At 45.5% G+C, this 26,181-nt stretch overlaps 1 long non-coding RNA gene across 1 annotated transcript in view; it reads left to right on the top strand.

Moving 5' to 3' along the window:
- The window catches only part of LOC129048124 (uncharacterized), a 59,021-nt gene that overhangs the window by 11,659 nt on the left and 21,181 nt on the right, over positions 1 to 26,181 (top strand). The window contains exon 2 of the long non-coding RNA XR_008510213.1: positions 20,509 to 20,638. This is a non-coding gene — a long non-coding RNA (uncharacterized LOC129048124). The remainder of the gene's footprint in view (positions 1 to 20,508; positions 20,639 to 26,181) is intronic.

Here is a 26,181-nt window from a genome sequence, read left to right as displayed (position 1 = left end):
AAACCCTGCTTAGTCTTTGGTAACTCTTGTGCTTTCTCAGTTTTTAGAACAACATTGAAAATAAAAACAGACATTTCCTAGCCCCGCTGGCCAGAAGTTATCCAATTAAATCAATATCATTGGCTTGCCATTCTCTTCTCATCCCATGCAGATTTGCCTGGCACACACAGTAGGTGGGCTCTAAGTGCTCTGGTGAACTTAGAAATCATTTTATAAGGAGGCCACCCTTTTAGGAACTGGATCAGACATTGTGTGGTCAGATTAAAGCTCAATCCCTGGTTGCCCACCTATTTGTGGGAGACCATCTATAGAAGGAGGGGAAAAAGAAACTCTTTTTCCCCTGGTGCTGGACTAAGAACTCCAGAGGCCCTAAGTTGTCTCGACCTTCAGATGTAGTTCAAAATAGTTTAAGGAGGCCCAACAAGGTTCTGATACTCTTTTGATGATTTTAAAAGTATTCCTTTTAAGATTAAAATACTTACTTAAAATACAAGGAATATTTTCTAAAAAGTATTATTCTTTCAAGTAATTAAGGAGAATCTGTTTGTACCTTGGCTTTTGGGTGATCTGAGACTGTTCCCAGCAAGAACCTTGAATTCAGGTGCCTCAAGCAGTGGGTTGGATATAAATTGGTGTCAGGTAGTCAATTGGTTTCACGAAAGCGGCTAAGGGTTGTGCACTTGAGCCTCTCTTATGTGGCAGACCTTATATACCTCTGACAGCAAAGGCTGGAACTGCCTTCCCCACTTTGCTCAACCCCCAGCCCTACCCTGGGTCCAAGTGTTCTGTTGTTGGAAACCCCAAGATGTGCTCTGTCTTTGGGCTTGTCTTTGCAGCAGAGCATGGTGGTTAAGTGTGCAGGCCCTGGAGTCAGACTGGGTTTGCAACCCAGCTCTGCCCTTCCCCATTTGTGTGACCTTGGGCAAATTTCTGAGCCTCCCTGTGTGGCAGTATCTATATACAATTGGAGATGATAATTGGTGCTGTTGTAGTGTTGCAAGGGCGGAATGAGCAACTGTATACAATGCTTGGATGAATACTTGACATACAGCAAGTAGTCAGCCCATCAGAAGTGTAGTGGTTGATGTTTTTCCTTGGGAATACTCAGCTGCTAAAAGCTAAGTATGTCTCTTCATGGATCTGAAGACTTGGAACAGACCAATTTCAACTCCAATATTCTGAGGATGTTACAGGGAGACAGAGAAATCAGTCTTATAGTAGAAAGACTGACTGGCTCAGGCAGTTAGGAGGCCTAGTTTCCAGCCCTGGACCTTCTACTATGAGATCCCAAACAAGTTCCTTTTCATCCCTTGGCCTTGCTTTCTGCATCAATAAGCCAAGGGCTTGCCAGAGTCGTTTTTCTAAGAAGATTTCCAAAGCTAATGCCCTTAAATTTTGTGTTTCCCCTATCTCTCCTCCCAGCCTGCCCCTTCTGTTCCCCTTGGCAGGAGTGAGAGAACATGAGTGGTTCTGATACATATTTTCCTTCCTTTCCAAATCCACCAGGTCAGCACAAGACCAGGCCCTGTCAGCCTCTTGTAGCTCATAGCTTCTGCCCAGCCCTGGAAGTGCCATTCTGTAAGAGAAACAAAACCTTTTCCTCCGGCAGCTTTTGCGTGTGTTCACCTGTATTTCCTTCTTGCAATCCTGGCCCCCAGCACTTTGAGGTTGCAGTTTCGTTGTGAGTCAGGCCTGCTGAGAGCAGTGGAAATCAGAAGAGCCTCCACTTGGTAGGGGAGGACGTGATGCTGCCTTTTCCTCAAGAGCATGGCCCCGGGGGCGGCGGGGGTGTGGAAGGGAGGTGGTCACCTTCCGGAAGTGGATTTCTCACATTGACTGTTTCAGGGAGAAAAGAAGATTACTGGAAAGCCCTAGAAAGCGCTTCACATCTCTTTCAGAAAGAAGTTTGCGTTCTCAAGCAATTATCTGCACCATGCAGTAAAATGTCTGTGTTGCGTTGATGCCTGAGCGACGCAGGCCTATGCCCAGGAGAAAGTGTTCTTGGTGTAGTTGGCTCCTGACATGGGACTCAGATAATAAATTCCTTTGAGAGAGGTGACCATGGGATCCTGGATTCCCATGGCAGAGCACAGTGAGGCCAGTCTGGGTGCTGGTTCAGTACCAGGAGTTGCCAGCTGCTATGGGCTTTGAAGTCTTAAAGTCCCCCAAGGCCTCCATTGTATCCCATGGGAAAAGGCGAGCAGGCAGGGAGGAATGGCCAGTGCTAGAAACAGGATATCTGACCCCTGTGAAAACCACTGTGGATGAACACTCAGATCATGCAGGCTCTGGATCAGCAGATTCTTGGATCCTTGAAGGAGGGTCCATGCAGGTAGACTTCAGATAGACTGAAGACCCATGGAATACAAACATATAGATAATGCAAAAGAATGCATACACCACTCCCAATTTAGAAGTGCCTGTTTTCTATGGACTTCAGTGGCAACCGTTGGCACTTCCTTAACCCTGCTTGTGAGAAATCCTTTACGAAATCACCAGCAACTTCTAGAGAGCCAGGAGGTCAAATACAGTGGTGGGAAAGAAGCCATGAAAATGACACTGAAATCCCTGGGTGGTTCTAATCCTGGAGGCTGAGTTCCTGTGGGGCTGATTTGTGAGCTGGGGCAGGCGGGGAGGAGAGTAGGTCATCTGGGAGCATGTGGTTAAGCAGGGCAGAAGGTTAGCACTTCAATGGAGGGCCTACAGCCCCTCAGAGGGGAAAGTGCAGAGGGACTTCCAGAGAGGCCAGCCAGGGAGAGGGAGTAGAGTGTGACAGAAGTTGACCCAAGATGACCTTGACTATTTCAGATGTTGCCTGAGGCTGTTCATATGTCCAGTAGGAGAAAGAAGCTGTCCTTTGTAAATCTCATAGACCCCCAGCTCCCAAGAACCTGAACTAAGTTTGGTGCTATTTATAGTGTAACCCCTGCTTTGTGAATGAAATCAAAGGCTGGGAATGAATCAACATTTATAAGTAGAGTTTCTACAAAGATGTTGCTCCAGGTTCCAAAAAAGTGACTTACAGACATCTGTGCAAAATTGGAAAGCTACCTGCACCGAAGTGTATAAACATATATCTGGTCAAAGGGGTCACAAGATGTAAACTGTGTGTTAGGGATGGGTGGTGACGGGGACTTGGGGTAGGGAAGTGAAAGGGGAGGGATACAGGACATCCTTAGAGGGTATCATGAGCAAGCTGGCCTCACCAAAGCTCTGCCATTGCAATCCAGAATCCCATGTACATCTTTACCAAGGATACCCTATCATATCTGTAAGATGGAAAACATAATGATACTTACCTGCTGGCTATGAGAAAAAAATGGGAAAAATGCTTGTCATAGTGCACGGTTCATAGCAAGCACTCAATGACTTTTACCTGACAAGCCATTGCTTACTCTACAATGACTGTAACTGTACTGAGACTACTACAGCTGCTACGGCCAGTACTATCAGGACAGCTATGACTGTTGATATCACCACAATTTCTCTTTCTCTTCTGGGCTTCCTGAAATGACTTTGAACATCTAAAGATTGGTGCACGTGGACGGAGAGTTAGTGTCCCCACAGTCCTTTCTGTGTGAGTGAGGGTTGGCTGGGGACTACAAGGCAAGGTTCTTGGTGGAGTGGGACGCAGGAGCTTCTGGTCACTGTGAGCATAGCTGGGGCTGCTGTTTCATTTCAGGTAAAATCAGAGGGCTTTAGAGTAAACAGGAGGGGAGGAGGAGAGACTGAGTTGCAGCAGCCCACATTGAGCCAGAACTTGCTTCTCTATAGGCTGCAGTGGTGGGAAAATTGGGGTTGAGGCTGCTAGTGCCACTGTAACCAAGGTGCAGGCCTGTGGAAATGGTGTGAGGGATGCTGAGCTCTTCATATTGACCTCACCCTTCTCCCCAGTACTTCCCACCCTAGCTGAGCTAAAGGCCACATGGAGGTTTATTCAGCTGTAGTTACGGCCATCAACATTCTGAGAACAACCAATTAACATGTTAAATTCTGTTCTCCAGCCCCCAAGCCACCGGAGAACAGAACGCATTCTTAAAGTCTTAGTTTTTCCAAACCACCAAGCCAGGTTCACTTTTCAAAGCACTCATTTTATCAGCAAAACTCCACTCTCACAAACCATCAGTGGCAGCCCAGGGCTTTCAGAGCACAGCCCAACCTAGCCTGACATTTGCACTCCCAAATGCCTTCACAGCTTTCCTTCCCACAGGTTCTCTCCACAAGATCTCTGACCAAAACAAGGGGGATCTCACTGTTGCCAGAATATGCCCTGTACTCTCCCACCTCCTTACTTCCACTCATGGCTTCACTGGCCTGCAATGACCCCCTTTCCTTTTCACCAACAGAATTCTTTCAATTCAGCACTACCTCTTCCATGAGCCTTCCTTTAACAACCTGACCCCACTGAGATTTCATTTTTAAAAAAATCCTCCAATGCTTATGACCATCCTTGGCAGTACTTTGTGTACCCTGCCTTAGAGTTGTGAAATGTCTTTGCCTGCATGGATGCATGTGTGCACATATGCATATGTGTGAGTGTATTGTGTGTATTTCATCCCTGTGGACTGGACCCATGTTTTATATATGCCAGAGATAGAGAGGAGACACAGTCTAGCTTCTTGTGCATATTTTGCTCATTTTGACTAAGGCTCATGTTTACGATTCTCAAATGGTAAAGACCTAGGGCTGGGAAGAGGAGGGCTGGGTTTTGGTCTTTCCTCTGTGTGACTGTGGAGATGTCTTCCACCTTCAGTGAATCTCAATTTCTGTCTCTGTGAAATGGAGAGACTCCTCAGTTCTTTCTCCTGCTTTACAAAGGATCAAAGAGATTTGTCAATAGGGTGAAATACTTTAAAGCCACAAAATAGCTAAATGCATGAAAGAGCCCCTCTGTGGTCTTGTCTTTGACTCAAGAAGGGAGGCTCTGGTGGCTTTTCTCAGAACCAGCAGTAGGACTAGGATCCAGGAGTTTCTCCTCTCCAGCCATGCCACAAACCACCAAGCCACACAATCTTTTCCTGGGCTGCGTTATCCTTTCCACTGCACCATGTGGTGCAGCCCCGTCAGGTCTCGCTTTCCTTTCCACCAGCCACATTCATAGCCATGGGAATCCGTGTTTTTCAGCAAGCTTCCTTCTAAAATCCCCCTCTGCCCAGAGTTCCTGGGGACCCTGTGGACCTTCCTTCCTTGTGACATGGTTGGGGAAACACACTGGTCTGCAGACCTCTTATTCATCTTCACGATCCCGGAGGTGGCTTGAGCAATCTTATCTGTTGTGTGAGTGTGCTCACGTGTGTGTGCGTGTGTGACTCTTTGCAGCTGTTCTATGACTAAGTGATGCCAGCTATCTGATACTGTATACTGTGTGCCCACCATATGCTATAGACTAAGACATGTCCTGACCCAAGCCCTAGACCCCAGGCAAGGCCAATGGCAAACTACTACCTGTCTTAGTTGGTTTCCCTTATTGCTCTTTGACGTCTTACTATGTACAAGACACTTCATATTGCTTCATTTTAAGTTTTACAACAATCTAAAGATTTGATCCAATCATTAAATCTATTTTATAGTAGCGCAAAATAAGGCTCAAGTAACCTGATAATCAGTTCATTCCTTTACCCATATCTCCACGCAGAGACAAATAATGTGACTCTAACAATTAACTTTTTTTTTTTTTTTTATCTCAACAGCTTTAGAGGTACAAGTGATTTTTGGTTACATGGATGAACTGTACAGTGGTGAAGTCTAGGATTTTAGTGCACCTCATCCAGGCCTCTGACACCTCATCCCCTTCCCTCATTGCCCCTCACTGCCCCAGGACCAGATTAGCTGAGGCAGAAGCAGTAGGAGGTGCTGGAAAAGCATTAGGGTTTTCATCATCTCCAGAATCTGCTTAGCACATGCCTCAGCCTAAGGCAGTGCAGGCAGGACAGAGGCAAGAGCCTTGATTCCATAGCGGTTTCTCTTAGCACAGATTCCAGAAAGTTGAGGATGACACGATAGATGACCTTTGATATCTTTCTTCATTCCTTTTTGCTAAGTTATTCTCTGTTGTGCAGTGCCTGTGTGTGTAAGGCATTTCTAGGCAGAGGAGCTTTCCTGGGTCTGATCAGTTTTACCATCTCATCTGCTGATCAAGATATAAAAGATGGACAGTGTCTGTTGTTTCCACCAGTAATCAGATACCAGTCAGAATGCCAGAGTGATCTTTTCCTTTTCCTCCTTGGAAAGAAAGAGATTGTTTCAAGGAACAGCAGTAGGGTTAGATAGAGAGGACTGACTGGAAAGTGATTTGATGATCTGAAGTCCTGGCATTCCATGAAGGTTGCTCTGGGCTTATAGTACAGTACGAGAGATCTTTGTTGAACTGAAGAAGATGCTCTGACCATTAGTGCCATTAGACACTATGGAACCTTCTCACTGAAGTTCCCTTTTTGGAAACTTCTAAACATTGTACCCAACAGGTAATTTTAAATCTCTTATCCCCTGCCCTTCTGAGGATCCGATGACCATTATACCACCCCTTATGCCTTTGTGAACCCATAGCTTAGCTCCCACTTGTAAGTGAGAACATGGGTATTTGGTTTTTGATTCCTGAGTTATATCACCTCCAGTTCCATCCAAGTTGCTGCAAAAGACATTATTTTATACTTTTTTATGGCTGAGTGGTACTCCATGGTGTATATATGCCATATTTTCTTTTTTTATGTTTCAGTAGGTTTTTTCGACTTTTAAGCTCGGGATACATGTGCAGGTTTGTTACATAGGTAACCTTGTGTCATGGGGGTTTGTTGTCTTACTAATAACTAATGGGTATTAAGCCTAGTACCCATCAATATTTTTCCTGATCCTTTCCCTCCTCCCACCCTCCGATAAGCCCGGTGTATGTTGTTCCCCTCTATGTGTCCATGTGTTCTCATCATTGAACTCCGACTTACAAGTGAGAACATGTGGCATTTGGTTTTCTGTTCCTGTGTTAGTTTGCTAAGGATAATGGCCTTCAGCTCCTTTCATGTCCCTGCAAAGGATATGATCTCATTCTTTTTTCACTAATTTGTTGGTGGGCACTTAGGATAGTTCCATATCTTTCCAATTGTGAATTGTGCTGCAGTAAACATATATGTGCAGTTAGTTGTCTTTTTGATATATATAGTGACTTCTTTTCCTTTAAGTAGATACCCAGTAGTGGGATTGCAGGATTGAGTGGTAAATGTACTTTTAGTTTTTTGAAAAATCTCCATACTCTTTTCCATAAAGGTTGTACTAATATACATTCTTACCAGCCGTGTATAAGCGTTCCCTTTTTACCACATCCACACCGGCATCTATTGTTTCTTGACTTTTTAATAATGGCCATTCTGGCTGGGGTAAGGTGGTATCTCATTGTGGTTCTTCCAATAATTTTTAAAAGGCTGAAAAATGTCATCAGGGCATGGTCCTCTCATTGTGCCATCCTCTCAGTATCCCAGAAAAAAAACTGAGCCCCATGGCATGTTCTGTTTCTGTCTCTGATTGTGGCCTGCTTATGGTCATTCCTTCCCCGTCTACTGCAGGGGAAGGAAAATACCCAGCACCTCCCAGGTAGAAAAAGAGGGAAATAATGTAAAATGTAAAAACCCAAGCTCGGCAACTATAGAAGATAAACAACGTTGAGTCTCAGTATGGTTCATCGGCAGAATTTTCCCCAGAGCCAACGGCCTGTGTCAGAGCTATATTTTCCACTCCGGCTACTGTGATTTGGTTGTGGCACTCTTGGTTTCTTTCATTTTGGTGGAGACAGACTCTGACGCAAGTTTAAGGCTCTGGCAGGTGTCTGGGGGTTTACTAACTTGTCCGGGCCTCTGACACCTCATCCCCTTCCCCCATTGCCCCCCACTGCCCCAGGACCAGATTAGCTGAGGCAGAAGCAGTTAGAGGTGCTGGAAAGTTGTTAGGGTTTTCACCATCTCCAGAATCTGCTTAGCACATGCCTCAACCTAAGGCAGTGCAGGCAGGACAGAGGCAAGAGCCTCGATTCCATAGGGGTTTCTCTTAGCACAGATTCCAGAAAGTTGAGGATGACATGATAGATGACCTTTGATATCTTTCTTCATTCCTTTTTGCTAAGTTATTCTCTGTTGTGCAGTGCCTGTGTGTGTAAGGCATTTCTAGGCAGAGGGGCTTTCCCAGGTCTGGGCAGTTTTACCACCTCATTTGCTGATCAAGATACGAAGATGGACCATGTATGTTGTATCCTCCAATAAACAGATACCAGTCAGAATACTAGAGTGACCTTTTCCTTTTCCTTCTTGGTAAGAAAGAGATTGTTTCAAGGGACAACTGTAGAGTTAGACAGAGAGGACTAATTGGAAAGTCATTTGTTCATTATCAGGACGGAGCTGGGCAAACCAGGAGGTCCTTAGGTTTTTTTTTTTTTTTTTTTTTTTAGATGGAGTTTCGGTCTTGTTGACCAGGCTGGAGTACAATGGCATGATCTTGGCTCACTGCAACCTCCACCTCCTGGGTTCAAGCGATTCTTTTGCCTCAGCCTCCCGAGCAGCTGGGATCACAGGCATCGGCCACCATGCCCAGCTAATTTTTGTATTTTTAGTAGAGACGGGGTTTCACCATGTTGGCCAGGCTGGTCTCGAACTCCTGGCCTCAAGTGGTCTGCCTACCTTGGCCTCCCAAAGTGCTGGGATTACAGGTGTGAGCCACTGTGCCCAGTCCCTAGGTTTTGACTTTGGCTCTCTGCACACTGTGCTCAGTCCCAAAGCTTCCTGTGCCCCATGCCCAGGCCCAGTGCCCTCTCACTAGCGTTTTGGCTTTCAAAGCCTCAGTGTGGTTTCCTTCACCAAGAATTTCACCCTCACCAGAGGCTCCTTTCTCCTCCCCCTGTAAAAGCCCCATTTTCTTAAAGGTAACTGGCCAACTGAACACTTTTAAAAATAGGTTGTAACTGCACCTCTCACCCTCCCAGAAAAAGACTTGTAGTTTTCACTGGTAATATCCCAGACAGGGTGTCTAAGTAAATTGGAACGTTCCTGGCCCTGTGCATGTGTGCGTGTGTGTGCATTTAAGTGTGGGTGGGGAGGCCCTGGGTCTTCCCAGGCTGGTTGGATTTATCATCTCTTCTGCCTTTCCCAACATTTAAGATGGGCAGTGCCACTCACGGGCAGATGCCCACTTCTCTGGAATTGCCCCATCCTGGTAATATTTGTGGCTTCTGAAGGCTGAGTCTGAGATGCCTTCTCTTGGTTCCAAGATTCTGAGAAAGCCTGGGGAACAGCATAAAAAGTCTACCCTGGAAATAGTATACAAGCAAACCAACTGCCCATCCACTTCCTGAGTGAACATTGCTGAGTGTTCCTGAGTCAGGGGCAGACCTAAATTCCTTAACCATCTTTTTCTTCCCTTTCCCAACCTGGCATGACCTCATACCTCTCCACCCCTCCATTAAAGGCTGTATTTATGAGCAGTGATGGATGCTCCCTGACAGGGCCACCCTAGAAAAAATTGTGTAACGACAAAAACATGATGCTCTGATTGACCCTTTGTGGTTTAGCACATTCAAAATCCCCCCACCCCTCCTTTTTTTTTCTGAGATGGAGTCTTGCTCTGTCGCACATGCTGGAGTGGAATTGCATGATCTTGGCTCACTGCAAACTCCGCTTCCTGGGTTCAAGTGATTCTCCTGCCTCAGCCTCCCGAGTAGCTGGGATTAGAGGTGCATGCCACCACGCCCAGCTAATTTTTGTATTTTTAGTAGAGACGGGGTTTCACCATGTTGGCCAGGATGGTCTAGATCTCCTGACCTCATGATCCACCTGCCTCAGTCTCCTAAAGTGCTGGGATTACAGAAGTGAGCCACTATGCCTGGCTAGATGTATGTACCTCTCTTAAGCCCATCTTATAGGTGAGGAAACTGAGCTCAGAGAAGTGATGTGCCCAATCCAAGCCTACACAGCTGATAAGTTTCAGAACCAGGATTTGAATCCTGGGCAGTGTGGCTGCAGAGGCCACACTCTGCTGTCCCTTAACAGAGCTATGGGGAACTAATTGACATATAATTAGCTGAAATGAAGTACTTCGTGGTACCTGGCACAAAGGTACCACAATAAATGTTAGTTCCCTTGCCCCAAAAATGGTTTGCATTTTAATGACTGTGGAATGAAGGGCTTTCAGGATCCATTAGGGTTAGAAGGATTTGCATCTGAGTGCATGAATGCGCTTGTGGGACACCCACGCAAGCCACTGACAATCCTCAGGGTTGGTCAGCCCCATCCTCAGAGGTTTGTACCTGGAGCTAAATCCCGACGGGGACTTCTGCCGATGACTTTTATAGCCTCTGACATTTCAGTCTCTTCATCTCAGGGAGTTGGTTCTCTGAGGACTTTGGGGGTAACAGTTTTAAAAATAATGTAAGGCAGCTGGTGATGGCTGCTTTAGGGGCAGCATGTGAGCTGGGCCCCAGGAGGGGAAAGCCATGAATCAGGGGTCATGTAGCAAGACAGGGCTTTCCTACGGGCTGGATTTGGTCAGCATGGGTCCCTGGTTCCCTTGAGGGATTCCCCGACTGTGCGGCCTGGCAGTCGCGCTCTGGTCGAATGCCTCCGATTCCCCCAGCCGGCCTGACTCACCCTGCATCGCTCAGACCTTCTGTCAAGGTGCTGCTCAGAGAGTCAAAGAGGCTGCAGCAGGCAATCCCCTTGCCCACTGCAAGGCTGGTTGGGAGGCTGAACAAAATGGCACATCATCTCAACTCCAGAAAGGTTGGGCCTTCCTTTCACCCTCCATTTCATGCCTGGAACCTCAAACAACAGAAAAAAACACAAGGCAGAAAAAAATAATTATAATAATTATTAATGCTTTCTGAACCTCTAACACCACTCGATTAGTCATAGTCATAGTTCGAGTGCTTGTTATGATAACACCTCAGTGGCTTCCTTAACTGTTGGTAGTGATTAATGGCATCATCTGGTCGAAGGGCTAGGGAGGAGTGTGCCTGTTGACAAGAAGGAGGGGCTGAGTAGCAGGGGAAGGAGAGTGGGGACAGGGAGGTGGGGGTGGAAGCCTGGGCTAAGGCTATCGTTACTGCACCTGAGTCAAGAGGGCAGATCCCTAAGTTAGAGACCACCACTTAATGTTCCAAAGACATCTAGGGGCTCCTGGGTCATGGCTCTTCAGGTGGTGGATGGGCAATGTTCTCTAGTACCTTGGACACCATGGCCAGGCCAATCTCATTTCATCACCATCACCTTCAAGTTATTCCCCAGTTTGGTCACTGGGAGAGACTTCTCATTGGCCACCAGAACAACTCTAAATTCATATGAACCTTTCAGTTTCCTCACCTGCAACTTGGAAATAAAAATACTGCCGCTCTTATTGGGAGGATAAAACGAAATAACAGATGGAAAGTTCCTGGCACGGCATACAGTAGGCACTCAATACGTGGTGGTTTATTTCACTCTATTTCTGTCTACGGTCCGTCACATCTTACACTTCATTGTCTGTCACCTGTTCCATGACTCCTGCCCTGCCTCCCACACATTCACTGATTCCCATGACCCCGCGTCCCTCCTTTGTGAAGCCTCTTCCCACTGTTCCAGCTCACGTCGACACCCCCTCTCTGAGCTCTTATACTATGGTTGGCCCCGGGTCCTCCTGTTGGGTCCTCCCTACTTGTAGCATGGGTGTAAGTTTCATCTTCTCACGTAGATTTTAGCTTCTCAAGTTCAGGAACTGGGCTCATTGCTTCTTTTGATTCTCATGCCTGACAAGTCACAAGGTGAGCAATAGGTTCTTTAGAAGAGACCTGCGAGGTGGGTAGGGGTGGGTGTGTGGCAATGGAAAGTTACCCAAAGTAATGGGGAAACCATCTGGAGCACTTCTGTTTGGGGATTTCCCTGGACCACGTTTCGTGACCTGTACCAAGCCCGGTGCTTTGTCAAGCTGGAATCCTGCTATGCTCCCCACTTTCCATACCTATTTCTGCCCATGGCACTCATGTGAATTGGCAAAAGTGCTGTGGGATGGAAAATATTGGAATCTCAGGGAAAAGGGTCAGTGAGTGCATCCTTCAGGGCAGGATGTGGGGTCCCAAAACTGCTTTGTGCCCAGCAGATCACCCAAACACTTCCTCCATTTCCCCATGCCAGCTAAAGCAACCTTGGCTGTTATGCTCTGGCCCAGGTGTCTCTCAGGGCCTTTCATTCTCCACACAAAAAGCTTAGGCATAGGGGACAGTCTAGATCCAGACACAAGGGCCAGCCGGAGAACTGGGAAGTAGAGTAACACCTGGCCACCAAGGCTGGTACAGTTCAGCCTGACAACAGTCTGAGGGCAGTAGTCTGTTGTGAAAGGGGACAGACATGTCACCTTGAAGCTGCAGCACTTTTCTAGACCTAGCCCACCTTCTTGAACATTTCAGTCTCTTTGCATCCAGCTGGGTGTATTCTGTCATATACACAAGTTGCCTTCGGCTCTGAGGCTGCTTTATAAGAACTAGTCCTGGATGGTGTTTGGTCAGGGATGAGGTTTGAGTTTGCTCAGCCCAAGCAGATATGCTTAAATTACTCTTAGATTGGATGCCTCAAGAGCCTGGCCTACTCCCCTCCTACTGACCATCTGTTTTCTACTCAACCCAAGCCAACTCACCGTTTGACTCCTTCCCACACTTTTAGGATTGTGAACTGTAGAATGCTGGAGTTGGAAGGAGCTGTAGAGACTAGCTAGTCTACCTTCTTCCTCATTCTATGGATGGGCAGACAGACCCAAGACTTGGGGGCGATTTGCTATGAGCTTCTTACAGCCTCTACATACTACACATGGAAAGCTGTTTACCTTCCTGCTCCTGGATCAGAGCCTGCCCTCAAGTTATCCCCCATAGCCCACTCTTGTTCCATCAGTTGTATCTGAATCAAAGACTCCCTTCTTTTTATTCCTTGTATTAACAGCCTTAAAACTCACCTTCCCCAAGAAGAAGTCTTCTTTGATTTATTCAGTTCATTTTTGTATGAGGATTTTCCAGAGAAACAGAACCAATAGAAATACATATATATATATATATACACACATATATATGTGTGTGTGTGTGTGTGTGTGTGTATATACATATATGATTTATTATAAGGTATAAAGTATGGCTCACGTGATTATGGAGGCTGAGAAGCCCCATGATCATCTGTCTGCAGCTGGAGACCTAGGAAAGCCGATGGTATAGTTTGAAGGCCAGTTGGAGAGTCCCATGGTCTAGATTCTAGTTCAGGTCTGAAGGCCTAAGAACCAGAAGCTCCCATGCAGGAGAAGATGGATGCTTCAGTCCAAGCAGTCAGGCAGAAAGGGGGAATTCTCCTTTCCCCCACTTTTTTGTTCTACTGGAACCCTTCATAGATCAGACCATGCCCACTTACATTGGCAAGGGCAATCTGCTTCACTCGGTCCACAACTTCAAATGCTAATCTCTTCCAGAAACATTCTCACAGGCACACCCAGAAATCATGCTTAACCAGACATCTGGACATCCTGTGATTCAGTCAGGTTGACCGTAAATTAGCCATCACAATCCTCCATTCTTTACGAGGCTGGTGGCTTGTACTATGTTAATTTTCACTTACCATTGTTTTTCCCCCATGAGTTCCTGTAGGATTACAGCCATACACCAAGTAATGGTGTTTCAGTCAATAATGGACCACATATATGATGGTGGTCCCATAAGATTATGATGCTGTATTTTACTATACCTTTTCTATGTTTAGATATGTTTAGATACACAAATAACCTACCATCATGTTACAATTGCCTGCAGTATTCAGTACAGCATCACGCTGTACAGGTTTGTAGCCTAGGAGCAATAGGCCTTACTGTATGGCCTATATTATTGTGTAAATACACTCTATGATGTTTGCAGAATGACAAAATCGCCTAATAAGGCATCTCTCAAAACATATCCCCACCGTTAAGTGACACATGACTGTATTTTAATGTGTTCTATATCACCTTCGTTAGTCTGGCAGCTTCCTCCACCATTCTGGGAGGCCCAGACAGTAATGGCTGTCTTGTGATCTTTGGATTCTCACCCTTTGTCCAGCCCAGGACTACAGACTCAGGGATGTTCACAGCCCAATAAATGGGAAGTATTGCTCGAAAACCAGATCACAAAGCCTCCTTGTGCTGAGGCTGGGGTAAGACTTGGAGGAAGAAGAACCTTCCCTGACTCCTTCGCTGGGGTCAGCCTCTAAGGGTCAGGGCTCACTCCCTGCAGTGTAGAGACTTTGCTGCTGGACAGGATGTGAACATCCTTGGCTTTTGCATGGTCAAGTTAAGTCACTTGTCCGGGGTCATAGTGACACAATCATTGCCAAACCTGTTCATTTCACCAGGGCCCCATGGGATTTTGCCAAGTCAGTCCTCCTTTGTACTTTCTTGCTCAACTGGTGTAGAATTCTAGAATTCTCAGGCAGGAAGGGAATTTATGGAGGAGGGTGGGGTGAGGTGGAGGTCATGTCGTACATCCTCCTAAGCAGACACATGGACGTCAGAGGCACCAGAGGGTTTCCACACTGACCTGCAGTCACCCATTTACACATCCCCCACCTCCGAGAGTTCAGGTATTCTTGCAAATGTCTCAATTTCTGCTACTGTAGCTTATCCTGAGCCCTTTACTGTTTTTCCTGGAAAACAAGAAAATGTTTGGGAATTTCTATATTGGGAATGGGCAGGTGTCTACGTTCATTTGCCTTAAAAAATTATTTGAAACATTGCCCTTTAAATGGAAAAATCATTTTCCTGATCTTTTTTCTCAAGGACATTTCCTGCTGCCTCCTCCAGACCTACTCTTATTACTCACAAACCCTAGAGGTTCCTTGGCCAAAGGAGGACAGCAGCTGGCCATTTCAGACTATGTCCCCACATGGATCAGGACTCCCTGGGACATGATGGGAGTCCGGAGAAGGTGTTGTGGTTGGCAGGAAGTGCCACATTCAGGGATATTGGCTTCTGGCTCTTTCTCCACGTGACTATGAGATGAAGCAATTTCTGAAGAGATTTAAGATAAAAATCTTAGATGTCATCCAGCCTAATCCCTGATTTTACAGGCAGAAGAAGTGGATTTCAGAGCTAGCTAGTGGCAGAGCTATGACTCACAGGCCACAGACCTCCTGACAGCCAGTCCTTTCTCAGAGAGCCCAGCACCTTCTGTGTTTGGTTGTGTTGAGGTGGAGTTGAAGGAGGAAGCAGGGCACACCTGCTGTAGGTCATGGGGACAGATGACTTTCCCCAGACCTCTTGCTGCCTATTTCCTCTTTTAATTTTTTTTGAGATGGGGTCTTACTATATTGCCCAGGCTGGAGTGCAATGGCTCTTCATTCATAGGTGCGATCATAGTGCACTGCAGCCTCGAACTCCTGGGCTCAAGCAATTCTCCCCCCCTCAGCCTCCTGAGTCACTCAAGGTGAGCCACTGTGCCCAACTACCCCTCTTCACTAACAGAGTACCAGACAGAGTGGTGGTGTTCCATGAGACAACCCCACCTCCTTCCCTGTTCAGAGAATACTACTGAGAGGCCATGAGGCCTCAGCTCCACTTGTAGACACGACTTTACTTTTCTCTGAGCCTTTGGCCCAGCCCCTAACATCTCTGGGCCTTATTTTGCCTGGCTGTAAAATGGGGAGAATTGCCCGAAGTTCCTTGTCTTCTGCTCCAAGGCAGTATATCTTAGAAATTAAATTTTGAGTTCCTTACAGAAAGGATTGAGGAAAGAGACTTGTCCAACAAGAGGTCACGATCCTCACGAGGTTGGGAGGCCAGATCATTAAAATCCAACAGCTGCTGGCTGATGAGTTATGACCCATAAGAGTCAACCTCGTCAACCCTACTGTGTTAGACATTTTTCCTGAATTATTTTCACATAACCATATGAGATAGGGCCTAACTTTATTTTAGTTTTACAGAGGGGAAACTGAAAGTCAGAGAGAACGCTGAAATAACTTGCCCAAAGTCATCCAGCTAAGTGGCAGAGCTGGGCTCCACACCCAGGCAGCCTGGTTCCAAGCTCCCATTGTTAGCTACATTGCCTCCCAGACCTGGAGGCAGTACTACAGAGTAATGTACATCTCCCTCCTGCCTCCACCCGCCCCACCCCCCGACCCCCACCAAAGGAGGGGATTGTGTGACTTGGGGATCCAGAGAGGGGGGATGATCTGTGAGATGTAGAAATAAAAGGATCAAGATGAAGTTTGGGAATTGCCAGGTCAGAAGAGTGGCACATTTCTCTCTCTCCAAGCTGCCTAGTTCACATTCTTCACCTGGCCTGTTGTTCCATCCAGTCTTGACCTCGCTAGCCTGCAGGGGGCGTGTGCAAGCCCACACTACAGCCCAGGCATCCCCTCTGCAAGGGAAGTGGTGCTGTTGTGGAACTGCAGTCCTTGGGGGCTTCAATTTGTATAGAAATGACAAGGACAGAGCAAAGGAAAGTGGGATTTAATTTTAAGCGCCCACCTTCCCACCCCCAAGTCAATTTCCTGTGACGCTAATAAAAGCTTCAGGGTCTCTTACTTTCATTAGTCCTTTCCACAGCCAAAGTAATTATATACACATTTTTTTTTCTTAAAAGACAGTTCTCCCTTCCATTATATATGCCTCTGGGCCCCATAAAATCTGGCCACCCTCTTCCCCGACCCAATTTACCAAATGTCAGAGTCCCACAATGCCCTGAGAAACACCACTGTCCTCCTGGAGCTCTCCCACACAGTACAGACCTTGATTGAGGGTGTGATTCGGTTCAGAGTAGCTGGGTTGAATTTTTGTAAAGAGGTTGCCGTGTGTGCACTTTTGCCGACCTCAAAGCCACCAGAAGGAGGGAGCTGAGTGCACCTTTTTGTAATGATGACTCTCTATGATTTTCTCCATAGAGCAGTGCTTGCACACACTGACAGGATTCCAAGAATGTGCACTGAGGGAGCATTTCCACACAGATCTGCACGTTCCTTAACACTCACACGTGTGCACACACATATCCATGTGTGTGTGCCAGTGCTTTGGGGCTCTGTTCCATGGGGTGAGTAACTTCTGCTATAGGGTTCCTGGATGTGGAGCCATTCTCTGGGACCAGAGATATCCAGTTTATTTCAAGACTCTGGAAGACTGGGTTTCCAGACACCTATGAACTGACAGGACTGCCTTTGTCTGTCATAAAGTTCCTTATTGCCAGACTGCTGGCCAGGTTTAGGGGAGATGGAGGGGTCACCATACTGGAGATGCTGAGGGTGAGTGAGGGAGTGTAGGGTGGAAAGGCAGACAAATAAACCATATCTGCATACCCCTTCCCCACCAGCTCCCATACTGGTCATGGCCCATTTCTTCACACAACAAGAGTCTTCACCAAGGTTGCTAGCTGCAATGGTATAGTCCAGCTAGCTGCAGCAAAAAGGGGGAATTTACTGTAAGGAGTCTGGGGTGTCTCAGAATATCCATGGAATGGAAGCTGCTGCATGACACAGAGTGACTGGAACCAGGAGCAGAAGTCATCAGAAAGCCAGGACTCAGCTTCTCGCTCTCTGAGGCCACCTGGTCACTCCTTTCTGCTTTTCTTGGCAGCTTTCTCTGCATCTCTGAGCAGTTTGCAGAGGACTGCAACTGCACAGCTCTAGAGGCTACCAGTCTTTAATTCAAGGGACCAGCCAAGACTGACTAGTGCTCTAAAGTCCCAAGACCAAATTACTGGGAGACAGAGACTAACAGCTCAGCTTAGGTCAGTTGTCCACTTTCCAATCAGCTATAGCCAGGAGACCAGGGTCACATGGCTGCCTGTGGACCAAGGTCAGGGTGGAAAACATCATCAATGGTGTCCCAAGTTAAATGGCTTGTCCTCTGTGAAGACACCCTGATCAATTCTATGGAGGAAGTGACCTCTCTCCTGAATACCCACAGCACTTTCTCTTCTTGGCATGTATTGCTTTCTATCTTGTGTACTATTATTTTCATAAACATCTCCTCCCCTCTCCCACTTATCTATAAGCAAGTTTGTTTATCTCCATATATTTCACAACTTGCACAAAGAAAGATATATTTAATAATTATCCAAAGTCATCGATAATCTTCAGATAAATCAATTTTCAGGAACTTAAGCAACTTGGCCAAGTGTTTCATTTCACTGAATTGTCCTGGCTTGATTAAATGCAATTAATTAAACCAATTTTTATTGAGTGCCTTCTACATACCAGACTGCTGAGGACACAACACTGAACAAGACAAAGTCCATACCCCATTGAGCTTCCAGTGTAGCAGTGAAGACCATCAATCAGTCAACAGCGTTTCCTCTAAACTAGGCTTTCAGCTGGGTACCGAGGATAGAAATGTGTTAAGTCTCCAGCATTGCCCTGGAGGAGTTGTCTCCCTGGGGCAGGGCAGTGGTGGGGTGGGGGGAAGGTCACAGATGAATGGTCAGATATGTTGCTGTGCAACATGACAGTATTATTAGTTAAGGGTTGGGGAAGAAGTGCTGCAAGACCCCAAAGAGAGAGTGATTTACCACCTGGAGGAAGAGGGTGTGGTCAAGGGAGGTTTTGCTAAGAATAGTGACACATGACTGAACTTGAAGGGTGAATAGGAGTTTGCCAGGGAGAGTGGGAGTCGAGTATGTGAGTGTGCGTGTGTTTAGGGAACCGGGATGGGGAAAGGAGACAGGAATGATGGTGATCAAGCCCTTCCAGATGAAGTCATTTATCTGGAAAAAGATTTTAGGCATTGTGAAAGAGCTGCTGTGTCTGGAGGAAGGTGAGACATTTAGTATACCTGGAACACAAAAAATATGGGGAAAAGAATGGGGAGATTGGCCCCGGCCCCTCCTGGCCGTGTGTGCTAAGTCCTGGAGGCAGTGTGTAAGTAGCCACTACCAGTTGCCTTGGGGTCTGGAAGGCAATGATGTTGGCTGGGCATGAGGACCAGGCACAGCCTGGAGACCAACCACCTCTGGCCAGAAACATATTCCAGAAGGCCTTAGGATGAGACATTACTCCTGCCTGAGGTCGTTGACCTCTGGCTCATGGAGTGAGATGGCTGGATGCTGAGATTCTGGTGAAATTTGTCACTCCCAAATTGCAACCTTCCTCAGAAAGCACTGGATCTTCTAACTTTCACTCTCTCTTTGGTGGAGTGGGATTTTCTAAATTTTGCAATTGAATTTAAGAAATCAAAGAAAGTTGTCTATTTGTAGTTGGAAAAAAAAAAAAGCAACAGAAGTCTGCCTCCAGACCTCTGTGTCCTTTGAATTACAAGCCTGTAGCCCATGGCCTTCTAGCCAATGATATAAGGGGGACTAGAGATGAGGGATTACCATGGACTGCTCCTGCTCTGGAATGTTCCTTGGAGTTGACAGATCTGCTCTCCACTGTCCTCATGTGCCTAGGCGGGGGTGGAATGGAGGCAACTTCCTGGACTTTTCCCTGGCCAGACTCAAGGCCATTGGCACCTGGTCCTCTTCTCTTTCCAGCTCTGTCTCTGTGCCCTCCCCATGCCTGGTCAGCCTCCAGCACTGTTGGCCCACCTGCCTATCTCAGACCTCTACGGCTCTGGGTCGGTCTTAGACAAACTACTCCCTCTTCTCTCCCTCTCAAACTCACTTATCCTTCCAGTCAAATGTCTGTGTCTCTATAAAGACTTCTCCGTCCCACCTGAGTCAGACCCAAGAGCTCCCTCTTCTGTGCTGTCCCAGCACTTTTGAGTCACTTCTATTATTACCCCCACTTCCTTGGACGACAGTTATTTGTTCTTATGTTCATATTGTTCTTATGTTCTTATGTTAAGTAGACTGAATTTCTTGGGGATTAGACCTTAATCATCTCTATATCCCTGGTCATGAGCAACAGTGCCTGACACATCACAGACTCTCAATACATACTCTATATGTCAATGAAGGGTGATTATCTGGGTATCTTGACTGTTGGGGTTGAGGTAGAATGAAGGCAGCTTTGGGAAGAACTCCAATGAGCAGAAAAAGGGAAGGGACATTTGGGTGGAAGAAACAGTTTGAACAAAGGCACCGCCATAGAAAGGCATGGACAAACATGGGAGCTTGCAGGGAAGGAGGGAAGGGGAGGCTGCAGCACAGGGGGCTCCAAGCATGGTCCTGGGCTCCTTATGTGCATCAGTGAATGCACCAGGCCTTTGCAGAAACTTGATGTATTGGCACTGATCCATAGAGAATGGAACAGAGGCCCAGGAAGGAAGGTCACACAGCTTATGAGTTGGTGATGGAGATGGGATTAGACCATTCCATTAGACTTTAAAACCCATGGCTTATTGGGGCCCTAGAGAACACTTAGTAATTCAGGTTGCCTGGTGCCTAGAGTAAGTCAGTAGGTTGTAAGAGGAAATGTGTGGAAAGGCGTACATGACAGAATTATATTATTCATAATATCTGGGTGTTTTTTTTTCTGCCTTCCATGTGCCAAAACCTGGGCTAAGCATTTTTATATATTACCTCATCAAAACGAACAGCACCTTTATCAAGCGATTACCTCTGTTTTACAGATAAGGAAACTAAATGTCAGAGAGTTCAATAATTTTCCCAAGATCACGAAGCCAATAAGTGATGGAGTCATGACTTAAATTCAGGTCTTTTGATGACACAACCCAGACTAATTGGGAAAGAGCTTCACGGGTAAGTCATGAGTCATACTTAATTTCAATTCCTGGTGACATAATGAGGGTACAAATTTTCAATTTTTTTTTTTGCCATGGGCAAGTTCCAAGCCTGGGCTTCTCTTCTAACACTGTCCTTCCCTTCCTTGTATAGTCCTGCTCACTTGTCCTGTCTTCTTGCTCTGTCCTGTATGCCCACATGTATAGAACTGGATCCCCAATCAAGGCTAACTGCTAGCCTTAAAGAAAGACCAATCTTCTGGCAGATAAGAAGGCCTGTTAAGGAAGACGAGGGGACAGGAAAGCAAGGGGAATGTCAAAGAAATAAGGGGCCTGGCCAATATCTCAAGAACAGAAGCAGCAGTGGCCCTGGAAGGGCGGAGGGGATGTCATTTCCTTTTCCAGATCCCTTTTTTCCTTTGAGGTTCAGTCCCAAATGGGTAAAGTTCAAATACTAGCCTTACTCAGAATTCCCTAGTCCTGCTTGCTCAAAAGGTGGATTTTCTGGCCTCACTCCAATCTTCAAAACATCTTTTTGTGGGGCTTGAGAGTCTGCCTTTTAAAATAGCACCCCAGAGAGTCTACACATTGAGGGCCTTGCCTTCTGTAATGCAGTTACATCCATGGGCTTTCGCTGTTGCTGCTGAGAGAACTTGGGGTGCCAGGAAGTTGGGGTTGGATGCCTTCCAGTTCCCTGACCTAATCAGAGGCATTGACCTGGAGGCCCTGTGTAGGAGTCCCCATCTTTCGGAATTAGTGATGTGGTTAGAGTAGCAACGTGACTCTCTGTGGACGGAAGAAGGTAGGTCGGATGTGAGAGTCTCCCTCCATGAACATGTGTGCGTCATCTGAGTCAAAGCTTGTATCTTTACTCTCAAAAACAAGTCATTTTTGTTCCTGTCAGCATCTTGGCCAGCCCACAACAAAGAGTACAAGCTGGATGCTTGTACTCTGCTGCAGTAAAGAGGCCCAGACACAGGCATCAGGTGATCCTATAGAGCATGGCTGGAGAGAACAGGAAAGGATTATTCCCCCAGGGGCTGATGGGGCTGCCTTCAGCAACACAAAAACATGCTTACAGAAAACTGCTGGAGGACATAGGAGTGATCTGCTTGCATGAGGTTTTTCAACCACCAGGAATGGGGTGACCTAGTCCAGAGCCCTCTAATAAAGTGACTTTCAAACTGACTGCACTTCAAAATAATCCGAAGCTTTAACAAATAGAGATGCCCAGGCCTCATCCCAGATGTACCAAATTCAACTCTCAGGGACGGGGTCTGGGACTCTGCAAAGCCCCCTGGGAATTCTGGAACAACTAATCTTGCATTGCTCCAGGAAATAGCACTTGGAAAGCACTCCAGCAAGGTGGGAGGGAAAATTATTCCAGCTTGAACACTGCAATATCAAGTCATCCTTTCTCTCTTTGCCCTGTCTCTTCCCTTCTCTTTGTTGCTCTCTATAACATGGCAAGAGGCTCAGAAGAGCTTCTTCTCTCACACTTCTTGTAGGGCAGTACAGGGAAAGATGTAGCTGTGTAAATTCCAGGAGGGCTTCAGGTATATTTAAATATGGGTTGCTTGCCACATTCACCTGCCTATCAAGTTTGCAGATGACAACTGCTGAATGTGGCACCCAGGTCTTGAAAATCATAAAGCAGAATTGGATAACATCTGTCCGAGTCATGACAAAGAGGGTTCCTGTGCTGGGAGCGGGGGCTAATGAACCTGGAGATCCTTTCCAACACAGACATTCCCTGATGCCGATGATAACCTTTTCAAATTGTTGTTTTCTTGATTTTTATCTGTTTCTGGCACCTCATTTGATTCCCTATATGACGATAACCCCCAGGTTGAGTGCACTGAAATAATTTAGGTAATGAGAAGCTGAAAGTTACTAGAGATGGAAGCAATTAGTGTACATAAAGTGTGCATTGTGTGAGTCATAGGCTGTGTCTTTAAACAACAAGCTTTTATTGGTGTCAGCATCTTTCTAGGCACAATGCAAACCCAGTGAGGATGAGATTTGGGGTTTAAAATTGTTTCTGACCAGAGACGCCTGAGAGAATGACCCAGGGATCAAACAGAGATGCAAGAGAGCAAGGCTCCAAGGAAACTCACCTCAGCCTGTTTCCTCAACTGCTTTCCGCACCTTTGTGTGGGGGTGGAGGAATAGAAAATGGGCTTGAATTTTTCAATCTAAAATTATCTGTTCGAGCCTGAAATTCTCTTACCTTATAGGAAGAGCAGCTGTATCTTTCAAGGATAGAATGGGTGCTAACTGCAAGGGTGAAATTATCTGAATCCCAGAGAAATGCTCTTTAGAAGAATCCACCAGACTCCTTCCTTTCTAAATCATACCCTTCTTCGAAGTTCCTTTCAATCCTTGGATCCTCTGTGGACACTGTTCTGATCATTCAAGCACTAAATGATCTCCTGCTTTCTGCATACCTGGCTCTGATTCTAGAGTACACACCTGTATCGGCACAATTTATTTAGCTATTAATCATGTATGTGTTTCTGATAGCTCTCAGTTAGCTGCCTGGGATGGTTATTTACCTTTTTGTGCTAGTTTTACCTTCTCAATGGGACTTTGAGCAAATTAAGAGTGAAAACACATCTGTACTGATCCGTTTACATGTCCAATAAATAGATTTTAGTGCCAATTTGTGAAGCCATTGTTCTAGGTCTTGATACAGATATACAGCAGGTGGTAGAGGCTATAAAGACAAAGGAGGCTAAGGGGAGTTAAGTGATAGAATCAGGAAAATCATTGACCTGAAAAATGAATAATAACATCATTCACTTTTTTCTGTTTATCAAAGAATGCCATATGCTAGATGCTAAAACAATTTACATCTGTGTGACTAGAGCAAGCCATTATAAAAAGGAAACAATCCAAATTGAAGAAATATTTTATCAGGCTGGAAAACACAGTTATTGAATTAAACTCCAAAATGGAAGCCATAGCTTACAAATGGACACTGCAGAAAACTGAATTAATGAGTAAAAGGCAAACTGAAGATAAATTTCCTAGAACACAAAAGCAAAAGATAAAGAAATGAAAATGAAAGAATAGAGTAAACGTGAAATATAGATATCAAAGAGCTAACCTACACATAACAAGAATTCCTAAAGATAATGAACAGATTCTTTTGGAGCAGAAGCCGTATGTAGAAAATATAATGGCTTTAAGTAAAATCTTATTTTAAAAACTGAATGCACTCACTGTATTCATCAGGAGTCTGGGTTGTGTCAGGCTCAGTTCAAACCAGCTTAAACAAAAAAGGAATTTTGCTGGCTGACTTAATGAAGTCCAAGGGTTCACTAGGAATCCATCCCTGATGCTCTTGCTTTTCTCTGGGTTGCCATCATTCTTGGGAGGGTTGTTCCTGTAGGGCAACATTCAGTATCTCCAGACTTACATTCTCCCAGTTTACCAAACCCAGTGGAAAAGAGAGTTCTAATACATGTGCCATTAACCTTGGGTTAATCCTCTTTGATTTTGATTGGCTTGGCTTGGGTCATGTACTCACCCTTGAATCAATCTATGCAATTGAGAAGGGTTGTTACCTTAATTTCACTGGCAGCACACACCCACTCCTGGGATGAGAGGATGGGTCAGCTTTACCTAGAGTCATATGGACTGCAAATAAGGGAGAGATCATTTCCCAGAGGAAAATGGGGTTGCTACTTCCAGAAGAAAGGGGGATGAATGCTAGATAGGCTAAATAACATCACATTGGGCAGATAGAAAAGACCTACTACTCTCAAATCTATTCAGGTAGAACTTTTACATCTAAAATACTACAAAAACTCAATAAATAAGTAGGCAGGGAGAAAACAAGTCAAGCATTCTTCAGATTTATATTCCATAACTCTAAATGTGAGAAGACAATGAAATAAAGTTTTTAATCTGCGAAGGAAAGAAGTTGTGTGACCTGAGAATTCTATGCCTAGGTAAATTGTCACTCATAATGTATGCACTCAGAAAATACAATTCCCCGAACTCTCCCTGAGCAAACTAGTAAAAAATATATCACAATAAGGATAAATTAGAGTTGGTACAAATTATCACCCAGTCCTATCATTCTACCTGTGAAATATACCACAATTTGGTCCCTTTTCCACTATCAATCTGGTATCGTGTTAGTCCAAGTCAATATCATATTTTATCTAGACCATTGTCACAGCCTATTAACTTCCCTGTCTCTTCCACTCTCAACCCTTCCAATGGTCTAGTAAACCAGATCATGTCACTTCCTTGCTCAAAATAATTTTACAGCTTCTTATGGGTATTAGTTCATTCTCCCACTGCTATAAAAACATGCCCAAGACTGGGTAATTTATAAAGGAAAGAGGTTTAATTGACTCACAGTCCTGCAGGGCTGGGGAGGCCTCAGGAAACTTACAATCATGGCAGAAGTAGAAGCAAACTTGTCCTTCTTCATATGGCGGCAGGAAGAAGTGCTAAGCAAAGAGGGAAAAGCCCCTTATAAAACCAGCAGATCTCATGAGAACTCACCATTACGAGAACAGCAGCATGGGGGTAACTGCTCCCATAATTCAATTACCTCCCACGAGGTTTCTCCCATGACATGTGGGGATTATGGGAACTACAATTCAAGATGAGATTTGGGTGGAGATACAGCCAAACCATATCCTATGGCATGTAGAGTCAACTCAAGTTCCTTACTATGACCTTCAAGACCTTGCCTGATTCCACCTCTGCAGTTATTCCCAGCCCAGCCACACTATCCTCTACTCACCATGCTATAGTCACATAGCCACTGATCAGTTCTTGCTGTGCACATGCTAAGCTCCTTCTTCTCTCAGGGCCTTCACTCATGCTGTTCCCTCGACCTGGAACTCTCTTCCCTCAACCCTTTCTTTTGCTGGCTCCTTCTTTCTCATTACATCTCAGCCTACTGATATCACTTCTTCAGATGTTCTCTGGTCTCACAATCTGAAAATATTTCCTTTTATTTTTTTTTGGCACCCTTATCTCAGACCACTAATCACAAATTGAGGCTATATATTTATGTGTTTACTTGTGTTACATTTGTCTTCTTTTAGAGTATGAGCCCCACAAAAGCAGGGACCATGTTTATTTTATTTGCCACTGAATTCCCAGGTCTTAAGCACTGTGTATGACACAGAAATGGTATGCAATTTATATTTGTAGGAGGAAGGCAAGAAGAAACATTGAAATGGGGTAACTATATATAGAAGCAAATATATAGAAAGAAGTTATGGGAATTGATTTAGCTATAATTTCTAAGATGATGGTAAACATTTTTTTTCTATTAAAGAGATGAACTATGATGTTAAAAAATGGAGCAGAAAGCATGTTTAAAAGAGTAAATAAGCACATTCATTATATAGTGCTTTTGGTTCCTAATTCAGTGCCATAAAAATTGATATAGGCTGGGTGTGGTGGCTCATGCCTGTAATCCCAGCACTTTGGGAGGCTGAAGCAGGCAGATCACTTGAGGCCAGGAGTTCGAGACCAGCTGGCCAACATGGCGAAACCCTGTCTCTACTAAAAATACAAAAATCAGCCGGG

The sequence above is a fragment of the Pongo abelii genome, chromosome 1 (genome assembly GCF_028885655.2).
Source record: "Pongo abelii isolate AG06213 chromosome 1, NHGRI_mPonAbe1-v2.0_pri, whole genome shotgun sequence".
NCBI classification, from domain to species: Eukaryota; Metazoa; Chordata; class Mammalia; order Primates; family Hominidae; genus Pongo; species Pongo abelii.
This window is presented reverse-complemented; position numbering and strand designations above follow the sequence as displayed.